Genomic DNA, 17,015 nt, shown 5'->3' with positions numbered 1-17,015 from the left:
TAGGATCCTACACAGTGCCGTAGGGGACCGCACTGCCACTTCCCAGCAAATTAGGGACACTATTGCTCCTGGGGTATCGGCGAGGACCATTCGCAACCGTCTCCATGAAGCTGGGCTACGGTCCCGCACACCGTTAGGCCGTCTTCCGCTCACGCCCCAACATCGTGCAGCCCGCCTCCAGTGGTGTCGCGACAGGCGTGAATGGAGGGACGAATGGAGACTTGTCATCTTCAGCGATGAGAGTCGCTTCTGCCTTGGTGCCAATGATGGTCGTATGCGTGTTTGGCGCCGTGCAGGTGAGCGCCACAATCAGGACTGCATACGACCGAGGCACACAGGGCCAACACCCGGCATCATGGTGTGGGGAGCGATCTCCTACACTGGCCGTACACCACTGGTGATCGTCGAGGGGACACTGAATAGTGCACGGTACATCCAAACCGTCATCGAACCCATCGTTCTACCATTCCTAGACCGGCAAGGGAACTTGCTGTTCCAACAGGACAATGCACGTCCGCATGTATCCCGTGCCACCCAACGTGCTCTAGAAGGTGTAAGTCAACTACCCTGGCCAGCAAGATCTCCGGATCTGTCCCCCATTGAGCATGTTTGGGACTGGATGAAGCGTCGTCTCACGCGGTCTGCACGTCCAGCACGAACGCTGGTCCAACTGAGGCGCCAGGTGGAAATGGCATGGCAAGCCGTTCCACAGGACTACATCCAGCATCTCTACGATCGTCTCCATGGGAGAATAGCAGCCTGCATTGCTGCGAAAGGTGGATATACACTGTACTAGTGCCGACATTGTGCATGCTCTGTTGCCTGTGTCTATGTGCCTGTGGTTCTGTCAGTGTGATCAAGTGATGTATCTGACCCCAGGAATGTGTCAATAAAGTTTCCCCTTCCTGGGACAATGAATTCACGGTGTTCTTATTTCAATTTCCAGGAGTGTAGATGAGGGTATTTTTCATGTCACTTTGTTAGGCATCTGCCCTACAATTCTGCATTATGCGATGTAGAAAAACATTAGAACGCAGTGAAGCGATACAGTAAAGGGGTAATCAGCTTCACACTCTCTCAGAATTAAAATGGTATACGAAATTGTCCGTGATGAGTCTAATCTCGAAGTTAACTGTGGAATAGCTACATTGTCGACTGTAAATCCAGGAAGTCAGATATGTCGTACATCGGTCTCCAAAACACCTGCGCTGCCGAACGGACAGCTTATCCGTAAAAATTATCGCGATAACAAATCAAGAGCACACCTGTTGCTCGCAGGTGTCAGTTTGGAATGACTCATTCTGTGACGTGCGTTGCTCAAGTTGCATGCTTTTCTCTCGGAAGCAGAAAGAGAAGAGAAAAGAAAATTATGATGCGGATTGCGTAATTTCGTTTGCTGAACCTGCCGATACCACAGGTGAAATCATACGACAGAAAGTCCATCGCTGTTTGTTGCGAAATGCTTGTCCAAATGCTTAGGAACAGAGAACTCATAGCGGTGTCCGAATACGGTTATAGGGCAAGGAATAGAGCGAGCAAGTGATCCGAATTCTCACAAACGTGAGCCTGTAGGACTTAGAGGTTAGCACCACAAGGTTTAGAACAGGAGTTTTTGTGGAAAGGCAGCGTCGTAAAATCGATGTGCAGTATCATGCGTAGGGACTCTGACTGGCAACAGAAGGCGGTAAAGTGATGTATAGTTCCTTACAAATATCCACCAAAGTTTTGGAACAGTTTACATATCTCTTAGACGGATCTTAGGGAGTGAAACGAATCATAATTCATGTGGAAACATTGTTAAGCTTGGCAGTTTACTTGGTCTTCTAGACGGTAAGGTTACATGACAGAACCCTTTTTTCACCCTCTTTCTCTCCATCAGTGTTCGTGCAAACATGAATATATGACAGATATCTATTCTGCACTTCCATTCCGTAGATTCTAGATTCACCTTTTGTGAATGAGAGGTACTACGACTTAACCTACGGAAAATCTTTTCATTTCCGCACCAGAAAGAAGACAGTACCTACCCCATCGAATAAATGAATATGACCTTCTTTCTGCTGCGTTTTCAACAAAACAAAAGAAAAGAAACCACGAACAAGAGACATTGAAGGTTAAAGGAGTAAAATGTTCACATCTACCGTTTAAAAAAATTTAAGTAATGATTTTTCCTCGTTATTTTAATTGCCAAACACATGCTTCTATTTAACACGACGATTAAGTTCTTTCTATCAACTGTAGCATATCACTTCGAAGATGCAGGAGCTTCAGTTTCCAACTGATAGAATCCAGCTGATTGCAAGAACTTAACTATAATTGCAGACAGTCGTATGTTTCACGTCTCAAATAACGAACGCAAATCATTACAGAAGATTCACAAATAGATTAGAACATTCCAAAAGTTAACACTTTGTATTTATAAATGTCTCACGAAAATAAAAAGTAATGTTGCTGTTGTTGGAAATGTATTTCACCTAAAACGTTGTATATTACTCGTATATCCATCACTGGTATCTCTAGTTCTCTCTGTCTCTCTTGTTGGTCCGACTCCATCTTACATGTCTTTATCATGAATACTGTACGAACCATATCATTTATACATGCATACCCTAACCAGTAACAGCGGTAAATTATTTGCCTGGCTTTATAATTAGTTATGACTATATTCTTTCTAGAGCTAAGTTAACTATTCCATCACGCAGTAGTACATAACCCACTGCTGTATTACGTCTTCTGACATTAGACGTACTTATTATTAAATTTTCATTTCTTATTTTACATGTTTACTTAACATCTCACATCTCTCTGCATTTTATTTCACTGAGTATTTAATACAATTAATGAACAATGTCTTAGAAAACCGCCAAACGTTGCTGCTTGTATGAGAATTAAACTATCGCGGCTGGTTTCGAACAGAGCTTAATCTGGCAGACCTGGATGTAGAACAAGAACATTGTGACTCATCATAAAGTTAGCTGAAAATAGTAGGCGTCGAATAAAAATACTCGTTATAAAAATACTGCAAAAATTTAAAACTAGGTTGACATATTTAGCACTATATACAATCCACAATGGAATAAAAGCAGTGCATAATTGAAGACTTTCACTATGTATGGCACAAAAAACAAATAGCAATAGCATTGAAAACTTTGTAAGCACGCAACACAGAGAATAAACGCGGTTCCTACTATATGTTCCTGTCTTCTAAAATTTGCTGAGATTTGTTTCTGAGCTCTGGATGCTCACTCAGAACTTTTTCACAGTTTTTTTAATGTTAATAAGTTTTAATTTTTCATTATCCACATGTATCAAGTACTTAAAGACTGTCATCGAAACTAGGTACGGAATGCTTTTTATCTATGACATCCAAACTAAATCGTACCTTATTTATTTATATAATATTTATACCTAGAAATCACTTTACTTCCAGTTTGGCCTATATAATATTGATAGAAGTCACTAGACTAACCGTATATAACATCTCGCCAGTCTAATGTTTAGCGGAATGACTTGCGCGAAAGCCTTTCTTGAGATCGGTTCTGTGAAAGACGTAACTCTTTCGGATAAGTTGCTTCGACAGAGCAACATTGTGCACTTCGTTGTCTCCTTTGTAACAAGCTTGCCAGCGTTATTTCTTTAATTTTTGTTCCTTTATCGTGTATCTATCATTTTCCTCGTTTGTATCAGATAAGCTCTTCTATTAAAGAAAGGTTTAGTCAGCTTCATCAACTGTTAAACAGAAAATTTCTTCTTATAATTAGACACTTTGTTCATCTGTTGTAGTACTTAGTAAATATTTTTCCCACTACCTTTTCTTCCAGCATAATTTGAATGTCGTCTAAATTAATAATATTTCGCTCATAAAACAGCGTGTCTGTGTCCTCTGATTATTATATCCGTCTGTGACCTATTTTAGAGCTATTTCCAGCTGTACCTCACATGCGGTGTTCTGGAGAATTACGTAAGTCACAGGAAGAGCGGTTGTACTGTTGACGTCATTGTGTGAATCGTGAGTCCGTCTCATATCTCCGGAACATACGGACGCGATTACAGCCGTATGTGTTCATTAGATTTCACTGATAATGGACATTTACACAGTATTCGCGAACCATAAACGCAATGAGTTTAATTCCCGTGTGTCAAGCGACTATCGGCCACTTTCTAGATAGCCATTGCTACTATACATACGAATGTTTACGGTGGTGTTTATGTCTACAAGCAGAATAATGAACTCATCATAGTTATGAGACAGAATTGCTCTTATATGCAATGTGACTGATGGCTAGCATTCATATTAATTTTATTTTTACTGTTCGCGTTTGCAACAGCAGAACTTTGATTTTAGCAATGTAATTTGTAAAGCAAATGGCAAACTCCATCGAAATCAGAGTTATTATTTTGTGAACAAACCTTATTAGCAATCAGCTTTTAATTTTCTATATCTCGTTAGTATCTTGTGTAGCATTTCGGTAATAAAGTTGTTTATACAATTGTGTGAATGGAAATAAAAGTTTTTCCAATAGCTGCATTATATTTTTAAACGCGCAGCCTTTATTTAGCTCCTGATACCAAGTATTGTTGGACCTTCTGTGAAATGTTGTGCTTTCTTGGAAAATCGCACTTCTCCCTCTCATTTTTGGTCTGTATTCCACGGTTCCTTCATTTCAGCTCATAAAGCTGCTTAGTGCTTTCATGTGTGAATAACCCTGGGCATGTGAAGAATTGCTATGAAATGTAACTGATGATTTTCTGTCTGGTTCTAGTCGCTTTGAAGAACTGTGCATCACTTTAACAACAGCAATGTTAATAATTAAATAGCTCTACTCGTTTAGGACACACTCATTCCTTTACACTGCTGTCAACACTTTTATGCCGCGATTCACAAATGCAAAGAAATCTCAGGCACCAACTACTGGTTAGGAACGACGCACTCTGACACAATGAACGACGCATGTTACCGATGTTAAAATTGTACTTCACAAAGCTCTTACTCCCTTCGCTGTGCTGTACTTCACAGCTGCAGTGAGGTGGAGCGTGTCACAGCTGGTGCACATGCATTTTTGAAATCTGTACTTCAAGAAGGTCGTAACTACGTAGCATTAGAATGATGATCCAAAGTTTCACTCGGGCTCGATTGCTGGGGCTCATATCTTGCAAGCGTGCTTTTCTTTTCCTTAAACTATGAGGTCAAGATGGTGATTTTTCCTTGTCAGAACAGCGGCCGTAACTGGATGTCTGGGATCAGCAATAGTGACACTCACAAGCCAAGTCTCGTAGTTGTCATCATTGCTGCCTGTACCATGACATCTCCACGTGACGTCTACTACCGAACCCAAGTACCCAAACCAGGACGATCTCTCTCAAAGTGTTCTGCAGAGGGTGACCATGCACCCAATTGGCGAACTCATGTGCTTTTACTGGCCAGTCAAATTATTCTGCAACATTTTCGACCGCCCAGATCTGCACAGCAGTAAGGCCACACAAATCCTCTAAGAAAGGTATTCCATTGCCTAGCTTGGCACTTCGCGTCTCGACCGGTAACTACTGATGTCCCGTCTCCTGAAGACGAGTCCAGCTGTCATTTCTGTCGTTTTTAATTGGTTTTGCGTCTACAAACGCCTGTTGTCACTGCTGCTGACAGCAACCAGTCCGATAAGTGTTCGGACATACAACTGAGAATAGATGGGCACTGCTCAGTCTGCAACTCTAAAGCGCACAGCTGCTTGGCGGCCCCAGAGTCAAGCATCTATTGTATCTGGGCGGCAGGCTGAACATCTCGCCTGGTTGATAGAATAGACATTTGACCCTTGTGGTTTCCTATTTAAATACACTCTTTCTTGGTCGAGCCAAATTCATTTGTTGCATTACCGTATATGAACTGTCTTTCAGAACGACGAATCCCATTTGATGTCTGTAACGTTTATAGTGGCCTATGTACAGTGTTTTTACATGCACTTGCCCTTTAGAACTCCTTCAATTGTGTGAATACCTCTGAGAGGTCCACGCTATTATTCAGCTTATGAGGAGCTCTAAGGGGGACTTGGAGAGGTCGTTTTAATCATGCGGCACTTAGAAGCTTTTGACTTTCACATTCAGCCCATGTATGAAGCTGCACTTATTAATCATCATCCACAAACAATAGTAAAATATGGAGTGACTTTAAATATGAGTTATCACCTCTATACAATACATCACTGACAAAAAAGTGAAGCACCTAGAAGACATGGTCGGATATTAGTGTAACTTCATATATACCATCGGCGAGTATTTAGGCTAAAAGATTTGAGTTGCAGTTCTCTGTGACAGATAGAACGGCCACCAGAGTGCATGAGTGTTGTTCGTGTTCAGTATTGTTACCACTTCTGGTAGGGTCATAATGAGCGTGACCGACGTCGGATGTTGAGGACCTATTTGGACGGCTGGTCGATTCGTGCATTATCCAGGTTTTTGTAGCTTTCAGATATGACAAAGACGCGACACTGGACTACATGAGAACATGAGGGGAGGCTCATTTGTCGTCAAAGTTGCATGGGGGCTTAATTATAAAAAAAATAAGAATACAAATATTTTTAGTAGCTGCAAGTCCGTTTACGCTAGTCTCGTAAACGGCTGGCCCTGACTAGTTTTAGTACGCAATCTGACTGCTTAGAATGACAACAAAGAATGTAAGAAAATTTCTGTTAGCACAATTAATTAATTAAGTCCCCAGCAACTATAAAACCTACGAAGCCAACAAAGCACAAGTGTAGCTGTTCTGTGTGTGGAAGTGTGGCTCAACGTACACATCTGGCACGGTTCTTCTTCAACAAGACAAGAATTTTTAAATACCAATTATATTGACGTGATAAAAGAAAATTAGAAATACTATAATTCTGCAAGAAAACCAAAATTACACTCTAATACAAGAACACAAGCCAGATGCTTTGTTGACTGAACCTGTAATGATGCATTATTTGAGACACACAAATAATAAAAGAACATAGCGTTTTATTACCTTCATATATATTGACGAAATGCACTCTGATCATTACAATATCTCCATTAGAATAACATCTGCTATCTCTCCCATCAAATAACTGCATAAAACATGGAACAACACTCTCCACTATCACATCTCACTCCGACTTCACGACAAGCAGTGTCCACCACAACTTCTCGTCAAGAACTGCCTGCCGCTACGTCTCAATAATCACTGCCAGTGGAGGCGGCGGAACAATACTCTCTGGCGCGATCTCTGGCGCTGTGGCTCAGTGTAGCCACCTTTCATATGCCCCTCCTCCACGGGCTAGAATTTGATGGTATTTTTGCCAGCATTGGTGGTGAAAATACCACCAAATTCGTAAAAAAAAACCAGACAAAAATAAAAGATAATATTAATACGTAAATATCATATAACTAGATAAAATTTTGGCTTTGCACTGACCTTACAATAGCCTAATATATAAAATACAGTAAGGAATACAAATTCTTTCATACATATGACTTTACATAATAGTTTACACAAATATCATGTGGTTAAACAGTTCAATCGATAGCGTCAGCAATGACGAATATGTGCAGGTAAGAGTCTCATAACTTTTCACAAACAGTAATACACAAAAAATCAGTTTATACAAATATTCACATAAATCCTTTCCATAGTTCAAGAAACAAGTAGTTGACAGTTCCAGCAGTAGCACCCAGCAATGTCGAATAGGTGCTACAGCAACAAGTGACATCATCTCAGTAGAAGCAGTCCATCAGTGGCACCCAGCAATGTCGAGTAGGTGCAGACACCATCAGGTGACATCATTTCAGTAGAAGCAGTCCATCAGTGCCACCCAGCAATGTTGAGTAGGTGCAGACACCATCAGGTGACATCATTTCAGTAGAAGCAGTCCATCAGTGGCACCCAGCATTGTGGAACAGGTGCAGACAGCATCAGGTGACATCATTTCAGTAGAAGCAGTCCATCAGTGGCACCCAGCATTGTGGAACAGGTGCAGACAGCATCAGGTGACATCATTTCAGCAGAAGTAGTTCATCAGTGACACCCAGCAATGTTGAGTAGGTGCAGACACCGACAAATGACATCATTTCCATAGAAGTAGCTCCATCTGTGCACCCAGTATTGTTGAGTAGGTGCAGAGAGCAACAAGTGACATCATTTCAATAAAAGCAGTTCCATCAGTTGCACCCAGCAATGATGAGCAGGTGCAGAGAGCAGTCCATCATATTCACTATCACTGATCACACTGTTCATCACAGTTTATAAGCAGAAATTAAACATGTCCTATTGGCACCAATCATGTAGAAAAAGTACAAGCAACAGTCCATAATATTTACTATCACTGATCACACAGTTCATCAGCAGAAATTAAACATTTCTAAGTGTCACACATCATGTTGAAAAGTGCAGGTAACAGTTCATAATATTCACCATCACTACTCAGACAGTTCAAGCAAGAACAATAGTTTGAATACACATACAAATGCTTTTACACTAAACATACAAATCATAACAAACACACAAATGATGTCAGATAATTGTCATATTAACTATTACAAGTACACAAACATCAGTAAACCTATAATATTTATGGGTGTCAGTGCAAGCCACTACAAACAAATAAAATAATATTTAGGAGATAGGTGGGTAGGATTAGGAAAGGAAAACACACAAAACACACTCACTCATCTTTCATCCACATTAAGTACTACTGTGTAATTGAATAGTGTTAACTGTGTAATTGCAATTCTGTCAAAATTTGATGTTCATCATGTGTATCAAGTGGTAGTGGCAGCAATGTATAACAGTCAATAATAGTTAAGTCAACGTCATAGTCATCATGTCAAGACCAATGTTTTCCAAGCCAAATAAAAATGTACGGTTGCTGAACAACTGTCAGTGTGCCAAGATATGCAAATACTTCCTCTCTCCAAAAAAAAAGTACATACTGCTTAGTGATTTAACAAAGTGTGTGTAGACAATCTTCCTTCCACTTTAGTGTTCTAGTCCGCTATCTTCATCCTCCTTGTTCCATATAGACCAACAAAAAAAAAAAATATGCACCTCACTCACTTTACCTCTTATCCACCAAAACTCCAACAATCATCAATTTCACACAATCTCAATACCTCAATAATATCTCTTCAATACGTCGATACATATAAAACTTATCGCCAATATCATTTCACTTCCATAACAACTCTTTCCTCTAGTCAGTCTCCTCGAACAAGCACAGATAAAATCCTAATGCAAACCTCATTATCTCATACAATCCGAAGACACACTGTCAACACACAACCTCTGTGTAATCCATCTGAGCCAAATCTTCTATTCATTATGAATTATAAACAAAGTAATGCATACATGACCTCTAACAGACTTAGTTCGAATAACTCTCAGTAATTAAGTACGATTACGGAGTGTGAATGATTATAATATTTCACAGTGTGTACTCCACTTCAAGAATTATGGCAAACAGAAGCAAACATGTGGAGTATTTCTTGTGTCAGGTGTCACTTCCTATTTCAATTGCTCACGAAGAATGCAGTGTAATAACTGTCAATGGTCTAAACCTAGTGTTGGTATTGTGGGGCGGCGAGTGAGTAAAGCAAATTGCCTGTGAAATAAAGTTTGTTATTTAAACGTGGGAAAAACACTGCACTTCCCGGCTTTTGGAATGTTGTATAATGCTGTCTTTCGCCGTTCTCAACACTGGCTCTCTCTTTGCTTTTTGGCACCCAGAAAGTGATTTAACGAAACGTGGAGCCTGTAATGAGAGTTCCTAGTGCCCACTTAACCTGAGAATATTATTATAGCTGCAGCTTATAGCTCTGAAGAAGTAGGAGATTGTTCGGGATTTCTAATCAAAAACAATTTTCCAAAATAGTTGAGTATATTCTGAAATTCACTGATAACATCACAATTATCCCAACAGCCTAACAAACAGAGCAGTTCAGAGTCTAATTCGCTGATGCAACTATAAATGTCCGAATTGAATGTCAAAAGAATGCTCGCCAAAATTTGATGAGAAAATCTCATCAAACGCCACGCTAAAATGATTGGTAGAATGTCTGTACCGCGACGGCACGTGAAAATACAACAACACGCAAACTGAAGCTAGATAATGAAAATCATTCCAAAATTAATCCTTCATTTGAAATGTTTTCACAGTTACGCGTATACATCGTAACTCAATACGGCACCCGAGGCAGTTTGTAGCAGCGCTACCGTAGCGAAGCGACTCCCGACACAGCTGACGTGCTATTCAGCGTCTGGAGAGAACTGGGGCCTTCCTTACTCGCGCAGTGCTCTTATATATATAGCCTCGGTGCGGACGGCTAAGAGAACGCCGGCTCTAACTTGGCTCTCACGACTGGCCGCTGGGCTAGTAACGCACCACTTCAAGTTACATAATAATTTATAGCTTCTTTTGCTGATGGCTTATGAAGCTGTTAATTTAATCGTGCATTTAGCACGCAGGTAAGTATTTATAATAAAATTATGACGTGGCTAAGTTAAATATCTTGGGCGAGAGAAATAATTAAGTTACGCTGCACGCAGCAGATGAGCTCTGAACTGGTCCTTTTGAGATCCGCTATCGCTATAATTTTATAGGTATTCAAAAGAAACTTTTCACATCTTCATAGTCATAGCGGACCTCCAACCTATTTAAATCTAAACATCCTAGTCTTATTCATTAGCCTACTTAATCTATCTTGCTTCCTTCAGTTTTGAGATGAAAACCAGAAAATCATGAATTTCCACTAAAGTCTTAACCTGTGAAATCCAAAGTACTGTTTTTATTAAATCATTATGAAAGATGAGTCTAAATATAAATTTTGAAGTCTCTAGCTCCTTTCTGTTGCGCCAATTATTTTTTTAGAAAAACGTCCAAATTACAAAAATGGCTGAAGTTATCGCACTGATATTTAATACACATTAATTTAGTATTATTCCCTACATGCTGGAAAAGTTTCAGATCATTTGCTTGAATTTTAAGGTATTGCGCAACATTTATGACGTCAGAGCTAGTTACAGCAGACTGGCTGGCACACAATGGAAACTGATGTGAATTTACTACAGCGTGAGTAGGCTGCTTCCCTACAACACCCTCTACTTAAATTTTTTGTTTATGAATGTTAATGAATGAGAAAAAAAAAATTAATTACAAAAGGGAAGCAAGAGTACAATTTAACTCCCTATAAAAATCAAAATTGAAATATAAACATGTAGAAACATTAAAGAAAACTGATTATCTACATTAATTATTTAAATTGTGGGCATGTTCACTGCCTTTTAAACAATGTCAGTACTCAAAATTTTAAGCGAAGTCACTGAAATATTTCGGCATACATATTGCCTTAGACCAACAAACACATAATAATTGAAAAATTATGAAAATCTTAGACCCATTAAATACATTAAATACACTTTTACATACACAAATTCAAAGAAAATAACATGATACATAAACAGATGATTATCTCTTAGTAGTCTTTTCTAAACCTGAAAGAAAGTTCACAAATAATTTTTACACACGTGGTTGTAGCCGCCTTGGCTGGCGTCCTACACTTCCATTCACAAGGGTAGAGGAGGGGAAGTTGCTATGGTGTGCGTCCTTCACGTTCTCTCTAAATTACATGGGGGAAAGGGGAGGGTCACTGTGAGTTGTGTCCAAGTCACTCCACGATTTCACGCAGCTACCAGGCTGCCATTATCTGGTTTGTCCTGTAGAACAAACAAAAGAGTGCCTCAGACTCTGTTCACTTAATATCTAAGGGTGGGTCACAATGAAATGGGGATATATACATTTTAACTTCCAATATATTACTGGAACAAAGTTAACAGAACTTTTTCAATTTTACTCTTGCGGTTACTTAAATGTCATAAAATCGGTAAATAAATGGCTCAAAACGCCGTTAGTCACGTACTAGAGAAAATCTATGCTCATGGCATACAATCATGAATCCTATTTAACGTCAATTTATTATTTCTGGGCCGGAACACTGAACCAATGCTCGGTACATTCCTGACACATTTGTATATTAAGCACTTAACTGAATCATCTTTGATTATCTTATTCTTAGAGATAGTATGAGTATGATTAGTGGTTGTTTTCTCAGCTTCTTTGTATATGTAACTTTTGGTAATAGTACAGTCCTGAGTGTTCAAAACACACTACGTTTAGTTGCCTACAAAATCCACTTATTGGTCCTCTGCTGTTGTCAGTTCCACATCTGCAATTAGGGTCTTACTTACTTTGAAGTGTATTTATGCTGAGCTAAAATTACTGTTTCACGTCTGCTATTATGTTCTTATTTATATTGCTAGTGTATGTACTTATTTACCACTCACTCTATTAATATTTAAAGCATAGGATAGCACATTTATTTCATATTCATAGTGTATTGCGGCTGATTAGTTTGCTCACGTGGCAATCCATTTCCACTCGATCGGATGCTGAAACCTCAGGTAGTCTCTCTCGGACCTACCACTAAAGTGCATCAAATAATTATGGACGAGCGTAATGCTAAATTCCTTAAACCTATAGGACACCATGAGCTGCTCTGTCTCATCTAACATAAGGGTACCTATGGTCGCATTCACGCTTCCAACTCATAACCTCAATATGTGTAGGTGTATCCTGTCACACATTACACTAAAATAATGGCCAGCTCCAACCTTATAAATACTTCAGGGACGTGTCCTTCACGACTCAACCACAAACACTGCTCACTTCTATTACACTGCCTTTCCTTGCTACATCAGGTGAGTTTAAACTTACAACTTATCTGCATATTTTTCATAACACTTAGCAATCTCTTTCTTATTATTTATTAGTTAGCTCTAATGTATCCACTAGGTTTCATTACCACTTCAGATTCTGCTTGTACACGAATTCATACATCTTTTTAAATTACTGTTGATGGACCATTTCCAACCAAACAACACTTTGTACTTACTATATTACCAGGGTACTACACATAATTGTTACTCAAATACATTTGTATCTTAATTACGTCATACTTCTCTATTGTTTGTCACTATTCAGTTTATCACATTAGGTATCTTTCTTCACTGATCGGTAGATAGAATGGTAACATAACTCCTGGCCTGATAGTCATGACAGAAAAATTTCATGTCTGAAAGAAGAGATCTAAATTTTGGTGGATAGGAAAGATGAAGAATGAGTGAGACCTGAAAGGGAAAGAAGATCTCACACAGCTGGGACTGCACAGCTGCCACACTGTGTAGAGGTTACAGAACAACCTCTTCCCTACAGCACTCATTCATAACCTTTGACCACGCCACGTCGATCTGAAAATACCTTATGATGCCTTTTTAAAACCTGTCTCAGTTCTTCCTTTTGATTGGCGGAAATTTTATCGATTTCCTGCAATTTAGCTTCTATTTTGTCCACAATAATTGCTTCTTCTTCTTTTTCTGTGTTCAACTTACTGTTACTAAGATTAACACCTTCGTCCCAATACCTCCTATTTTTCAGAACTCGTATAGGCAACTCCCAAGTTTCATGATCAGTTACTACATGTTTATCACTAAAAGGTACTATAATTACTCCAGTTATTGGCAAGACCATTTTTAACTGGCTTCTTTCAAAGTCAACAACACTCTGATATTTTGACAAGAAATCTATGCCAATTAAAACCTCAATACTGAGATTGTTTACAATTAAACAAGGATGATCAATTAAATTACCATTAATGTTAAAGGGTAGTAAAGCTTCTTGCTTTACCGTTTTTGATACCTTGCCAGTAGCACCAATTATTCTTAGTCCTGATACCCTCATTACCGTAAGCTTGTCTTTACCAGGTAATGCATCAAAGAAGGACTGAGATATTGCACTCACCTCACTTCCACTGTCTAAGAGACAACGTACATTGATGCCCAACATATTCACTATTATTATAGGGTGGCTTATTCTAGGTTGTACAGGTGGTTCCTCAAATTCATCTAGTAGTTCCTTTTGGATTTGTCTCCAACTAAAGTGATTGACATCTGTCTTCATTACATTTAGGTCACAGTGTGTAGGGGTTTCCGGAATTATATTTTCAGCTGCCTTTTCCAGTCGGTCTATTAATTTTAAATCGAAACACCGCACGACTTCATTACATTTCGTTTGCTGAACATAACCCAAATTACTGTAGTCTGAGCGATTCTGCGTCTCCAGACCGGGCATAGCACTAGTTACAGCTAAACCACTTTCACCATTATCGTCGGTTTCCTTCTCAAGTGACAACTGGTCACAGCTACTGGGTTCATCGACCCTCAACAGCCTACCCTCTACATTCTCACTTATCTCCTGTCCTAAGTCTATTAGTACATTATCAACATCCTGCACAGGCACTTTAGATAAGAGCACATCATCCTCATCGTAAATATAAGCATGAATTTCTTCTGCTTCTTCACCTGTCAATTCAATATTTTGTAGCTCTTCCCTATTGTTACACTGCTGCGCCTTCTTTTTCTCTTCCCACTTAGAAAGCGTTTCTAACACGGTATCTATCAAATACTGTGAGTGATCTAATATTTCTGTGGTATCTTTAGATGCTACCGACTCTTCATCCACATGTTCAGTTTGAGTATTCTGATCTGTCTTACCAATTCCCTTAACTACTGGCTTAGGAAAAGTAACCGCCTGGTGAGCGCCAGTGTCCTCATAGACGGGAACTAGTTTTCCTGCCTCGGCCTATTGCTGTTTTCTTTAGTTTCATTATAATTGACTGGCACAGCATTGCTTTCCGTACTGTTGTTTACATGCATATTTCTGTTCGGCACAAAATTATTATCTCTTGGACGCCATTGTTGGTTCTGATAATTATTTCCCCAATTCCTACCTCTCTTAGGATGGCGAATACCTACTGTTCTGATGTTTACATTACCATTTTGCTCATTCCTAAAATTACTATTATTGTTAGTGGCATTTCTGTTATTACGTGCCTGCTCCTCATTGGCAGCAACACGTTCTACACGTTCCAAATATTCAATGAAACGATCAAGATTGTCTCTAGGGGCCGATATAATTCTGGTTTGCCAATACCACGGCAGTTTGGCTTCAAGACCTAATATAATCATTTCTGGCTTTAGCTTTTCCGCCAAATGTGACAAACGTGAAATCCATGACCTAGCAAATTCTTTAATTGATTCCTTGCCTGCACTGAAGCGTTTTCCACTCCAAAATTCTCTTAAACTTCATTTTGCTTATTACTAGACCAATATTCATTAATGAAAGCTGTTTTAAACTCCGCTAAAGTTTTACACTTCAACATAACATCAGCGGACCAACGCAAGGCGTCACCTGCTAAATGGCTTTTAATAAATGAGATTTTCTCTCGTTCAGACCAATTTGGTGGAATTACATCTTCAAAATCGTTCCAGAAATCTAGCGGGTGGATATTTTTATCTGGATCAAACCGCAAGAACTGCCGACACCCGATAAATGCGGCGTTTGCAGCTACAACTTGTTGTACACTACCATTACCAGAAGTTACTGAAGCTACTTTACTCTCAATGTTAGCAATGTTAGTACTGATATTTTCTACTCTCAATTCAACATTATCTACTCTTTGTACAATATGAGTAGTATCACTTTTGATTGCATCTACGTCTGCTCGACATATGTTTACTTTAATATTAACATCTTTAAATCTATCTGAGCACAGTTCAGATTCCGACTCGATCTTTTCTGTTAATTTGTGCTCCAGCTTCGCATCTTCCATTTGGAAGTCTTTGCGAACCTCAGCAACTTCAGATTTAACTGTTTTATACATTTCAGAAAATTGTTGAGCAACCTTTTTCTTAATATCCTCATGGTTGTAATCAATTTTATAATTCAGACTGTCTAGATCCTCTTTCAACTTATTGCAACCAGCCTTGAAGGTATCGTCCATTACCTCCAATCGTTTATTAAAATTAGTTTGACTGGCCACAATCCTGTTATTTACCTCAATTATATCAGATTTTAATTCAGCATTACTGTTTTTGACCTGTTCACTTATTTCAGATTTTAATTCAGCTGTCATTTGTGCATTACTGGCAGCGATTGCTTGTAATATAACATTTAGATCAACAGCCCCAGCATTTTTGGGTTGCTCACTAGCTGGCTTTTTATCACACTCAGGTGACGAAAAACTAGCTCCAACACCAGAATCATCAAAATTAAATAAAACTTCTGATTGATTAGTCCTATCTAACTTCTCCTTCTTAAACTCTACCATCTCTGATGACTGTTTCATTTTTAATTCATCAGAGAAACTATCATCCAATAAATTTACAATTTCTACTTTCTGCTTTACTACAGGGGTCTCTATTATTGAATCATTACCCCTTCCCACACTACTGTCAGGAGATAATACTTCATATTTTACTTTAACATTACCACTTTTATGCATATTTACACTTGAACCGTTGTCTGGATTTACAGTTCCCTCCTCACACATAGGTTCTGATATAAGTTTAACCTCAGTTTCTTTTGGCGGTTCCATCGCCAACAGTTTCTTAGTGCAGGTTAGTAAAATTTTTAACAGTTTTCCACTTAACTTAGTTCCTTCTGCACGACGTTGCCGTAGCCGGCGCGGCGTACCAGGATTCCTGATGCGACGTGGCACGTTGAACTGCAGACGGCACTCCGACGGCTGTGGTGTGTTTACGTGGCCCGTAAAGGCTGGTTCCCACTAGGGCTGCTGCGCGTCAAAACCGCGCGTCAGCGGCGTGGTTGCCATGGAAACGGCGTCAACGGCACGGCGCGGCGGGCTCTGCGTCGCGGTTTGACCATGTCGAACCGCTTCCGCTGCCGCGTGACGCACCCCAGCTGCGCGCCGCCAATCACAGACCGCGCTGAGCGTGACGTCAGGTACGGAACCCCGGGCCACGCGAACTTTCGCCGAACAGCTGGCGCGGACGCGGCGGCTGCTATGAAATACTTACCATCCGATTCCAAGGAAACTATTCAGTATAAAAATTTGATTCTTGGGCATGTTAGAGCCTGATATCTTCTCTCGATAAAGAA

The sequence above is a fragment of the Schistocerca cancellata genome, chromosome 2, assembly GCF_023864275.1.
Source record: "Schistocerca cancellata isolate TAMUIC-IGC-003103 chromosome 2, iqSchCanc2.1, whole genome shotgun sequence".
In the NCBI taxonomy this organism is placed as follows: Eukaryota; Metazoa; Arthropoda; class Insecta; order Orthoptera; family Acrididae; genus Schistocerca; species Schistocerca cancellata.
Note: the sequence above shows the minus strand (reverse complement) of the source record.